General features: G+C 40.3%; 1 protein-coding gene across 1 annotated transcript in view; it reads right to left on the bottom strand.

Annotated features, from left to right (window-relative positions):
- Positions 1–1,531, bottom strand: part of ccdc172 (coiled-coil domain containing 172) — a 46,502-nt gene extending 44,971 nt beyond the window's left edge. Inside the window, exon 1 of the mRNA XM_042336975.1 lies at positions 1,499–1,531. The gene's annotated coding sequence lies outside the window, so the exon portion shown is untranslated. The remainder of the gene's footprint in view (positions 1–1,498) is intronic.
- Between the last annotated feature and the right edge of the window lie 11,123 nt (positions 1,532–12,654).

Below are 12,654 nucleotides of genomic sequence, written 5' to 3'. Positions count from 1 at the left end.
CATTTCACATTGGAAATTCTGCCAAGTATACAAAAGATGATAAATAGAGCCTTAAATTCGGCAGCATTGATAAAGCATGAAAGGAAATTATAACCATGATGGTTTAAAGGTTTTCAAATATTGGCATATGTAGCATTACTTAAATTAACTAAATCCGACTCCCATAAGTGGCTGAATTGTGGTTCCATTTAGTGACAGTAATCATTTCTTTGTGTTAGACCCATATTGTGTGGAGCTGCATTAAAGGTAGCTAAAATAGCCTCAACATCCAATACTGGTACTTTTCTCGCTCGCAATAGTTAGACGCTAAACTAGTGACAGACCAATTATCTGCCCAATTCCTGTTCTCCATACGCTGTCTGAGTAAGTGTTGATTCAGTGTTAATGGTGAGGGCAAATTTGTAGTCTTACATTCTGCGGGAATTGGATTAAAACTGCTTCAATTAATTTCGCTGAGGACCATTAATAACCATAAAAGAAAATAATTTGAAACTCGGGGTCACTTGAAGACCATCAGAAGCTGAAGGGCAATGCTGTAGCACATTCACCAGCAATCTTTAACGTTTAGTCAATTTATTGGTCAATTTATTATTAGCAAGAGTGCTACCAACTGGCTCTGTTGGTAGCACTCTTGCTTCTGAGTCAAAAGATTGTGGGTACAGACCCCACATTGAGCCTTTGGCTCAGAATGGAGATTGACATTCCAATCGAATTGGGGGGATACTGCACTGTCTGCTGTACTTTCCTTTGAACGAGATGTTAAACCAATGTCCGATCTGCCTATTCAGGTGGACGTTAAAAGATCCTCATGGAAGGGAGCTTCTCCCAGTAATCCCCGAACCATGGGCCACTGCTGTGTGTAAGCAAACTGTGGTGTTTGCCTACAAATAGGCAGCCACCACACTTTGCAGAAAACTTTGCAAAGCACTTTATTATTGCAAGGATTATTACTATTTTACTAATAACTCTTTAAGTTGTTGGAATCAAAGCTGCTCTCTAAGTACTGTCATGTTAAAAAATCTAGATTGAAGCATTTAAGTCCTCTCAAATAATTAGATATTAACTTTAAGGAGCTGTTAAGAATTCTGATTGAATTGATGTGTACATTTGGGAGCATTGAGGGTAGAGTAACATGAAATGAAATAATGCTGAACACATTTTATGGCAGTGGGTCAGAGTGTTACTGCTGTATAATAGACCAAAATAATGAATGAGGTCAACTCCAATCTACAAGAACGCATAGTTGTTGAGAAAGTGTCTTCATACCTGAGATGTTTAGTTGTGTGTGGGATGCTAAAAAAAATTGTAAGTAAATCCATAAGACATTGGGATTTTGCAAGAAAATGTCCCAAAAGACATCTGTACTCCATAGAAACAGTTGAGTTCCTGCAGTATTTGACTCGGTTAAATAGCTAGGTACCCTTCCTCTGGGAGATGACCTCAGATGAAGAGGAATCAAAGTCATTAACCAGACTTTGGGTGGAGCAAATATTCTCACCTTCTTCAATGCAGGAATCTGTCTGGTTTTCTCCACCACATGAAGAATACTATTCATTCTCCTGTGTAAGTGGGAGACAGGATACTCTTTCCTTTCCTGTAGCAAACCTCGTACATCAACGATTCTTGCTAGGTTGGAGACCCAATATTTGATCCACAGAGTAGATCCTTAGTCCCATTGGGTAGTGATTGTAATGTGACCTTAAACCTGCTGAGAGAATAAGATGGATTAAAACAAAGAGAAATCCCTATTGCATGCAAAAAATCCCTTGGTACAGGAAAGAAAGGAAAGACTTTTTCATCTTTCATTTAGACAGGAAAATGATATTATTCTTCAAATAATTTAGTGAAGGATGTGAGCGAACTTACTCTATCTAATATCTGGTCATTGGAGAAGGACAATTAATGTCTATACTCCAAATCAAAACCAGACTGGATTCATTTCTTAAAGAAAGTCCCAATGGGAAATAATTGTAATGTGAATTTGAACCCATTTGATAGAATAAGATGGATTAAGACCCACCATATACAAAACCCTTAAAATTATGAGGAGGTCTGAGCCAGAAGCATTTAGCTCTGAATTAACTCATGTAGCATAAAGATTCCTGAGCTATTTTGCTGCGATCTACAGTAAAAAAACATCTCATTGGAAAATCTCATTGGAAACATTGCAATGGTGTAGATTTTATGTGCCCATCATCGGCCATGCATATGACCCTGTGACTGAGATTGAGAATTAACTGCCTATTAATGTCAACTTATGGGAAACTTCCACAGAGAATCCCTGAGCTCTTTTAACAAAAGAAAAAGAAAATGCTGTTAGCAGCAGATACTTTTCTGTCAATAAAATGTTAAATTGGTTCCGAGGCTGGTACATACACAGAATTGTAATCTGCTAAATTACTGCATTCTGTGAAAGAGACAGCTCACATTGCTTGCAGATCTTTGGTAGCGATTGGTGGACAGTTCCAAGCCCTCTACTGCAGTAGATTTGGATCTCAAAATGTGTCATTGCTAATTCAATGCACCCTTTACTCCCACCACTTTTTAGTAAGACTCTCACTAATAAAGAACCGAATCCATTTATCATCTTACACCCAACTGCCCTCTACCTACATCATATTTTTTTGTATGCAGTTTACAAATAAAGGTAATAAAGACAGAAGTCGCTGGGAACATGAAGCAGGTCAGGCAGCATCTATTAAGAGAGGAAAATGTGTCAACGTTTCAGGTCGATAACCTTTGTTCAGAACTGTTTTGCATAGGGTTTTTTTNGTACGAATGAGATTATTGACTGCACCACATGGACTATATAACCACATGTTAGGTAAACTGCAGTATTTCTGTCATCATCTTCCACTGTAAATGTTACTTAATGCGACAAATGACACTTGTTTCTAATTAACAAAGTCTACCTTCTGCTGGTACCTACCTGCCAAAGATGGAAATGTAACTTTGAGACAGGGAAGCGAAGATTATTCTTGAAGTCATGGAGAAAAAAAGAAACAAGCTACCTTCAACATACTGATCGCCAATTGTGTCTCAAAGGTGATGTGGAAGAACAGCTCAGTGAAAACAAATGTACAAGACAAAGGAGACTTAGACTATGAAAACAAAACTGGAAAAAAAAAGTGTAGGGAAAAGGGTATGGAATTGGAACAAATGGATAATAATAATAATCCTTGCATATGATATAGCTCCTTATCACGTCTTTGAGACGCCTCGAATCGCTTAACAGTATTTTGCACAGCAGTGTCCCACAAACAGTCGTGGATTGAGTGACCAAATTTATTTATTTTTTTGGAAGGAATTATTACCCAATCGACTAACAACCGGGTTCCTACTTACTGCTAGGTAAACAGAAAGGCGTGTGGAGTAAGGAAACTTGCCCAAAGTTTCACTCTGTCAGGAATCGATCCCAGGTCTCTCGCTTGGGAGGCAAGTGCTCTAATCACTGAGCTACAGAACTTCTACAGGATAGTTATTTCCGAGAGCTGGCAGAGAAACTAACAAAGTGTTGAATCGGTCTGCTTCTGTCCTGTACAATATTAGGATTCAATGAATGCGGTTTCTGTGTGTCATATGCTACAAATGATTTTCTCCCCTTTACGTACGACTGCCAGACAAGATGTTTTAAATATGATCACTCCTCCCATGGCTACCCACTAGCGGTTCTAGATTCCGATCACTACATAACATGAAAGACAGCAAGCAGAATGATATCTACTTTTATGTTTCTCGTCAAACTCTCCTTTAATATTTAAACATTATAATAATTTAATCCAACCTGAAAAAAACTAAACAGTGAGATGCTGAAACATTCCTATCAATCACAAAGTTCATATTATCCATTCCAAATTCGTCTGGCAAGTCCCGTGACAGCCAGATTGATGTCTGAAGCCCCCTTTTTTCATATGAAGTCTCAAAGGAGTTACACACAGTTTTATGGCTCGTCCAACTCAGACAATATACTCACTTGAACTGAATATTTTACACAATTCACTACTGAACAGATTTAAAGACAATAGCAACATGCCTCATTCCACAATATGAATTATGAGCATGCCACATAACTGGATGAACCGAATCAATTTCTATTTTATTTATATTTATATGTTAATACAACTTTGGTGTAAAATAGAGCTTGTTTCATGACCAAAATATATTTTAAAGCTTTTAGCTTATTACAATTTTCATGGAAGAAATAATAATAATAACACTTACATTTGATATAGCGTCTTTCACGTCAAGAGGATGACTCAAAGCACTTCATAAGGTATGCTATGAAGTGCAGTGACTGCTATTTTTGTAGGTGAATGAGGCAGCCAGTTTGTGCACAGCAATGTCCCACAAAATCAGCCATGAAGTGAATGACTAATTTTATCTGGTGGACTGTTTGCCATCGGGAGAAACTTCCTTCTCTTTTCGAATAGTGCCATGGGATTTTTGACGTCCATCTGAACAGGCAGCCGGGTCCTCAGTTTAATATCTCATCCTAAAGACGCCACCATCAACAATGTAGTGTACCATTAACACTGCATTGGAGTGTCAGCCAGGCCTAGGTGAGCTCCAAGTCCCAACATGGGACTTGAACCCACAATTTTCTAACTCAGAGGCGAGAATGTTACCACCAGAGCCAGGTTGGCGCACCAACTAAGCCTTAAATCTGAATAATTGTAATTTGAGAAAGCTTCTGTGAGTAGAATAAGAAGATAGTAACAATGGAGTGGCAAACTTCAGATCCAAATCAGCAATCTACAAGAAGAAGCTAATTATCTCTGACAGAAGTGCAACAATGAACGTTTCGATCAGTTTATTACAGTCAGGCAATTAATATACTGGGAGCTATTTTAACAAAATCAAATTGGGATTTTTTTGTGTGAGCCTTAATGAAGCTCATTTATACGATTGTTGTGTGTTGTGTTTGCATATATATGTAGGAAGTCCAGCTCTTGTTAACATGATAGCAGAAAATGAAGTGATCATGTAAAATTCCATGGCACTGTAGGTATTGGGAGACAAAATGATTTGACTGAAATTGAATTAAATCCAGGAAAGTATTTTTAAAGTTGAAAGTTCTTGTTTTTTTTAATAAAAAAACACAATCCCTGTGCATTTCTGTCAGTTTTCACAGAGCAAAGTTAGATCGGTGTAGCGGTGGCTTGGACAGTTGGAAACTAGGTCACAAGAGAAGTTTGGATGAAAAAGGCCCTCCATCCTATTTGATCTCAGGCTTCCAGGATATCACTCTATCTTCTCCCCATAGTATCAAGCTGCACCTTAAAAGGATCATTGTTCTGACCTCTCTCACCCTTTTGACAGCAACAACAGAAATTGTATGTATCGAACCACAATTTTTTNCAAATCTGAGACTATCTCTATCCTTTTAAATAATGGACTGACTCCTCGCCATGTTGTTCTTACGCGCTGAGGGTTTTTTTCTGTCGTTTAACAGATTATCTGATGGGTTTTTAGTTTTTACATATAAAGATTAATGACTGACAAATCTGCTTTGTTACAGGCTATCCGCTTAGGGTATTGTTTCCTTGCTATTGCAGTTGGGGTGGCTGGGCGGGCGCTAACTTCCTTGAAAAACAATGATCTTTACTTCTGTTGCTTTTTACTGTCTGACTCAAAACCTTTATTTGAACCAACTTTTCGGTAAACCATCGAAAGCATTATGGGGTGATCCTGGTAATGCTGGCTTTATTATCAACAGAATAAGTCAATTCCTGCCACTGAGACCCACCGATATCCATGGACGCATAACTGTTGAGTTTGACTTTTCGCCAATTGCCTGCATTTGATTGAATAACTCTTCTTCAGTCTGGGAGGAACTCCAGTGGGGGAACAAGCACTGAATTGGCAAAATGGGCCAAATAACTTGCTTCTGTGGCTGAAATTTCTATCTTCTACACAACTCGTTCACATTGGTACTAATTCCACGTATTCAATGCTAATCGGAATACATTGCAAACGTCGGGTAATTGTAAAGGGAAACAACATAAGTAATAGAGGCAGTAACTTTCAAGAAACCTCTTTCCTTGTTCAACAAGAATTCTGACTCATCTCAAAAAAGCAAGGATCAAGAAAAGCCCATTTATTTAGCAGTCAAGCCCACTCCTTCCACAAACCGCGTACAATCTTCTAACCTCTTTTCTCATTTGAGACTTGTTCATTTTAAACCAGTTTCTCCCAATTCTAAGTCACCCACAATGCTTTAATCTGAATCCATTATGCTTCACAATATTTTAAAACCCAGATCACGCCTTCATCCACATCCATCCAGATCAATGCTTTATGATGTTCCAAGACAATAGAACAAGAGGGCCCATGTTTAGAATTGCAAAGGGCAATTTCAGGACAGACCAAGATGTTTTTTTCTTTACCCTGAGGGTAATTAACGACTCGGTTGCCAGGAAAGGTGCTTCAATCGACTGATCTTATGACCTTATGAACAGTGAGCAAATTTGAATCCGAGGTTATAATTAAATTGCAGTGATACAGAAGGCACTTTTTGTATTTTTGGTCGAAGTATACCTATCTATAATTAAAATTAATTCTTCAATGTGTATTTTTAATTGATTACAGTTTTTTTTTGCTGGTTTACACTACCCTTGCATACATTATTAAATCATCAGTAGGTAGGGTTTGCAGTTTTGGACAGATGGTAATTATAGGTTTATTGCTGATGTACTATTATTCACTGTCAAAGTCTTGGCATTTTTCATGCATAAGACTTTTCTTAGTTATTCTCTGGCAAAGAGTTATCAATTATCTTTTTTTTGCTGCAGTAACCCATCACAACCTATGATAGCATTTCCATGTTGATTGCCAACAGACAGAAGGCTCATCTGTCTACTTTTGCAGTTTAATATGATACAGGCTGAGGAATATCATTTCAAAACGGGTTCCAGGCGTGTAATAAACACAAGTTTATTGATCATTAATTTTCCTTCCTGGAATGTGTACCTAGTTTCAGTCACATATCTATGGTGTGTACCTATACAGAAGGGGATAACAGTGTAACAAAAATAAATTGAGAGGAATGGGGGAAAGGGACCATTTTAATCCATCTATAAAAGTAGAGTGTGAATTTGGATGTAAAATCAGTGCTGCTTGCAAAATAGCGGAAAAGTAGCCAGCATTCTTAGAGCAGCTTAATACTGCCTGAGATTCATTAATTTAAGGCATCAATCGGGAAAGGACAGAATAACGAACTAAATGGTCTCATAATGAGCAGTTAGCGAGGTCATTAGTGTGTGGAAAGACTTACTGTATATTGGTGCAGAGGCTGCAGCACAAGTTAGATACTGTGGAAATGGCTACAAGGCAGATAAGAAAGCTATGTGTCAGTGAGGTTGTAGTTTTATTAATTGTTGATGAAGTAATGTGGAGAAGGGCAAAAATTATTATTGGCTTTGGCACCAAGCCCCAAATCTATCTGTCAGGAACCAGGCCTGGGGAGCAGATGCATACCACTTACTACTCTACACAGGGACTATAGCATCATAATAAATAACAGATTCAAAGAAAGCTATTCAAACATGAGCAGTTTATGCTCTTGCCAGCTCCTCCTGGGTAGTATTATGTAAAGAAACACTGCACGTTCATATAACTGTGCGGCCCGAGGCATTGACCGTGGATCACAGCAGGAGATGTGCTGTCGTACAAAAGGGGTTGATTCCTGATTGCCCCAAAACATAGTCAGGTACCATGCCAGGTTCACATATTTACTCATTGACGTGACCTTTTTTGCTGTGAGCCTGACTCAAAACGTAACACTCTCGACTCTGAGTCAGAAGGATATGGGTTCAAGCCCCACATCTTTAAGCTTGCAGGTTAGCTCGCTGGGGAAGCACTGCATTTTTGGGAGCTGTTGTCCTTTGGATGACATGCTAAAGTGAGGTCCCGTCTGCCTTTTTTNCAGGTGGACATTAAAGGTCCCACGCCGTTATTCGAAAAGAGAAGAAAAATTTCTCCTGGCCAACATTCCTCCAGATACAATTGACCATTCACTTCCAGGCTATTTACGGGACATTACTGTGTGCTAATTAGCTGTCGTGATTGCCTACAATTACACAATTGCTATACTTGGAATAGATCCTCTGAAGCGCTTTGAGGTATTTGGATGACTTGATCAGGTGCTATATCAAATGGAAGGATTATATTCTCATTTTTGTTCCCCTGGGGTGTCCTGCTGTCCTTGGGCCAAATGAAACTGAAATGATTTCCTGCACATTTCCAATCTGTACATCCTGTATAATACCCAAGCACAGCTCATTGCAATGAGGGATCTTTAAATTCACTGTGTTGCCTGCTAGTATGGATTACATTTATCAGTATTAGTGCAGTGTCCTCTGCAAACATCATTATGGAATGTACAGTACCTTTTATCTGACATTTTCTGATGGTTATTTATAAAATACGTCAATCATTTTGACTTCAGTCTTAATAGACTAAAGTCGGCCGCGATGTGACTTTGACTTCTGGTAGATTAAGCAACAAAACAATTTGCAAATTTAGTTTTGCTAATTAGAACCTCCACCCCCCACCTCTTCCCCCCCCCCCCACTCCCGCAATAATAGTTTGGCGCAATTGGTGTATTCAGTTCATTGGTATTAACGGTTCACATTGCATTTGAACTTGCAAACTGGTAAGAATTGCATGCAGAGCACCCTAATGCCTACACTGCTATTTTCTGCATGGCATCACGCTAGCATTATAATGAATGGCAGGAATATCATCCACGAAAAATACTCACGCTCTGTATGGGGTTTCGTTGGGCCAAAGTCAGTCAAATAAAAAATTCTTTACTCATTCAATGCTACCAAATTGGAGTCCTGCAGCTCAGTGGTTAGAGCACTCGCCTCGCAAGCCAGAGGACCTGGGTTCGATTCCTCGGCAGGGCTAAACATTGGGCAAATTTCCTTACTCCACACGCCTCTTTTTACCTAGCAGTAGGTAGGAACCCTGTTGTTAGTTGATTGGCAGATTGCATTTCCGGGGGTAATAAACCCTTAAAAAATAATATCACTTATTATAACTGTTTGTGGGATGCTGCTGTGCGCAACTGACTGCTGAGTTTAGCCCACAAAAGGTACAATTAATTCACTTTACAGTCAATTATGTGAACCACTCTGAGGCTTCATGAAGACGTGATAAGGCGTTATATCAAATGCAAATACCATTATTATTATTATTACCAAATTAGTGCTCAACCAAGATCCTGTCAGGTGGACATTAAAGATCCCATGATACTATTCGAAAAGAGAAGGGAGTTTCTTTCAGTGTCCTGGCCAACAATCCCCAAGGATTAAAAGAAAATGGTCATTCACTCCATGACTTTTTGTGAGACATTGTTGCGTGCAACTTGACTGCCTTGTCCGCCAACAAAATACACGGTCACAACACTGCACTTTATCCTGTGAAGCACTTTGAGATGTCCTCATGACTCGAAAAGCACTTTACCACATGCAAAGATTATTATTATGACTACAGTTGAAATGGAAACCGCCCACTCTAAGCTTATTACCAATATGCTGTAGCACTTAACACATTTCACTCACCCAAATCTGTCCCAAAAGATAGGATCCAAAAACATCTCCTTTCAGCACACGACTGTCCCCACGAGTAGGGTAATGTATATTAGTTTACTTGCATTCCCATTGTTGTGCTGTGGATTCATTCACACGGTCTATTTTTACTGTGCTAGATGCCCTGCATCTAAAAAGGCTCTCGACAAATTGTCATGTACCCTCTGCTGTTACACTTCAGAGGAAACATGATGCTTAATGCCTTGAAGCCTTTGAAATCTTAACCTCTTCTGGATGGGCGTGCATGTCCTGTATTGATGACAACTTCGACAGACTTTATACAATCCCCGTGGAAAATTGGGACGGACTAGTCTCTCTCTCTCACTCACTCGCTCCGCTTCGAGCTTTGAAGATTTAAGGCTGGTGAAACACAATTGGGTTCCCCTCATTGGGAGTCTAACTAAACAGTCTTTTTTCTTCCTTGGGACCATCTGTTCAGTTACAGATTTGTAGAGCTAGCGACATATGCCACCTGTGTTTACTCAACACTCCTTTGTCAACTGATAAAAACAGATCATGTTTTGAATCTGACTTTACAAAGGCTTGGCTCATGTCTGGCTCCCGTCGGCACAAATATGGCTAAAACGTGCTGTCAAATGAAAAAAGGAGTTATTTCAGGATTCTATTGTACAGTATTGGAGACACTGGAGTATTGGAAAACCAACACATAACTGTACTGTACACAGATTTGGTGACACATTTGGTGATAGTCAAGGGGAAAGGTTGGCTGAACCCGTTTTGCTTTTTTGCTAGTTCTTAACCTCCGGTATTGCTACTTGACTTTCTGAATGAGATTGTCACGTTGAAGGTAATGTGATCCCCAACAAGGAGAGGCAGTTCCTGTTTCCGACATAAACACACTATTTATACTGAAGTCAGCCTAACATGAGAAGTCCCAGTGTGGCGGAGGAGACAGAACTTGAATTTGCACTTGTATTTTAAGTGCAAACCTGATCAATCCAGCTTTTAAAATCCCCAAACCTGCTATTATTTTAAGCACCGACCTAACCTCCATATGGATCAACGGGTTCAGCTCTGGGATTAGCCTCCAAGCTTCATGTTGTTTTTAATGTGTTAAAGTGAGGAGAGATTCTGCAGTATTTGAGAAAGATATAGGGGAGAGCGAGAGAAAGAGAGAGGAATTTCTCTTTAACTTTCAAATTAACTTTTTTTCACACACAAAACAGTTCTGCTGATTTGTCTGTCTGTCTGTCTCTCCTCTCTCTCTCCCTCTCTCCCTCTCTGTCTGTCTGTCTATCTATCTAAACACCTCCATGGGTTTGTGCTAGGGGGTAAGGTTTTCTGGAAGCTTGACACATTTATAATAAATAATCAATAATCCTTTTGTGCTTGTGCTATTGCCGAAAGCTTCTACAGTACCTTGTGCCTGGATACATACCACCCACTCAGTCAATAAGTCAGGACAGGAGATCTCGCTATCACCATCTTTTTACGTACTAGGAATATCCATATTGCCTGCGCAATAATGCCGTGGGTTTCTTCCCAAATACAAGCCCCTTCACATGCCTATGTACATGCTCCCACCCACCCACCCACCCAACTCCCAAATGGGTCGAATTTGTTGCCTTTTGCCAGTTAAAGTATAATTTGAGTTGGGTGGTGATGGTTGATGGGAGTTGCATTCGTCTTGGGAGTTTGGAGTTGAGGAACAGATCAGCCATGATCTAATAATAATAATAATCCTCGCATTTGATATAGGGCCTCAAAGTGCTTCACAGGATACACTGTAAAGTGGATCGACTGTATGTTTTGTGGGTGAAACGCGATAGCCAATTGCTCACAGCAGCGTCCCACAAACAGTCGCGGATTGAGTGACCAAATTATTATTATTATTTAGTTATTTATTTGAAGGGGTTGTTACCCCTGGAAAAGTGATCCGCCAATCAGCAAATTATACAGTCAATTCACTTCACAGTATATTCCGTGAAGCGCTTTGAGACGTCTCGAAGACGTGATAAGGCGCTGCATCAAATGCAAGGATTATTATTGTTATTAATATATAAATGCCATACAGACCCCCTACATTCTCTCCCTTCATCTTAAGGAGCAAGTGGTGGGGGGAGGGGGGGATGTGGGGAAATGACCTTCCTCCTCTCCCAACCAAACCCATCCCAATGCCAAAAAAATACCCCACAAACAGGTTAATGCATAAGCAGTCTGGTCAAACAGAAATTAACAAGGGGAGACCCACAGAGAGAGGGAGGGAGGGAGGGAGGGAGAGAGAGAGAGAAGAAAGAAAGAGAGAGAGAGAGGAAATCTGCACACCATCTATCTACCATCAGCTTAAAAATCTGTCACAAAAGGGAGAAAGAAAGATAGCAGTCAGGGGGAGTGGAGTGGGTGTAGTGGGGGGAGTGGAGAGAAAATAAACCCACAGTATAGGGCAATCAGTCAGTCAAGTCAGTCAGTCAGTGGCTGTGTGTGTGTGTGTTGTGTGTGTGTGTGTTGGGTCAGAGTTGGAGTAATCCACCAGAGGAAGGACGTTGATATTGGAGTGAAATGCAAGAGGTTTTTTGGTGGCTCTTTGCTTGATCGTATTGCACATTGCATTTGCAGAGTGGATACACCAGACACATCTGTAACCAGGAGCGCTGGAGCTGATCTGGAGCTGATCTGATGGACCGTTTGGGTTTCTAACGTTACTTTGCAGCTCCCAACACCGACCCAACAGCTGCTGCTGCTGTGATTTAAAGGGAGAGAGAGAGAGAGAGAGAGAGGGGGGAAGAGGGAGAGAAAGAGAGAGAGAGAGAGAGGAGGAGGGTGGTCACTTGTGCTTTTTTTTTTTGGGTGACATAGCAAGAGAAGGAAGGAAGGAAAGAAAGGAAGAAAAAGAAAGAGAGGTGTCTGTGTGTCTGCTTGGAAGTGGGAGAGGATTTATTTTTCCACCCCCCACCCCCCCCACCCCCAACACCACCCCTCTCCACTCCCCACTACCAAATCTCCAGTGAAACTGGTTTTGTGAATGAATGTGAAGGTGGTTGTATTGTTTTCTGGTTTGTGGGGGGGCAGAGAGGGGGTTTAAAGGGGGCTTTTGGGGGGT

Source organism: Callorhinchus milii, unplaced genomic scaffold (assembly GCF_018977255.1).
Source record: "Callorhinchus milii isolate IMCB2004 unplaced genomic scaffold, IMCB_Cmil_1.0 Scaffold7, whole genome shotgun sequence".
NCBI lineage: Eukaryota > Metazoa > Chordata > Chondrichthyes > Chimaeriformes > Callorhinchidae > Callorhinchus > Callorhinchus milii.
Note: the sequence above shows the minus strand (reverse complement) of the source record. Positions and strands in the feature narration are given on the sequence as shown.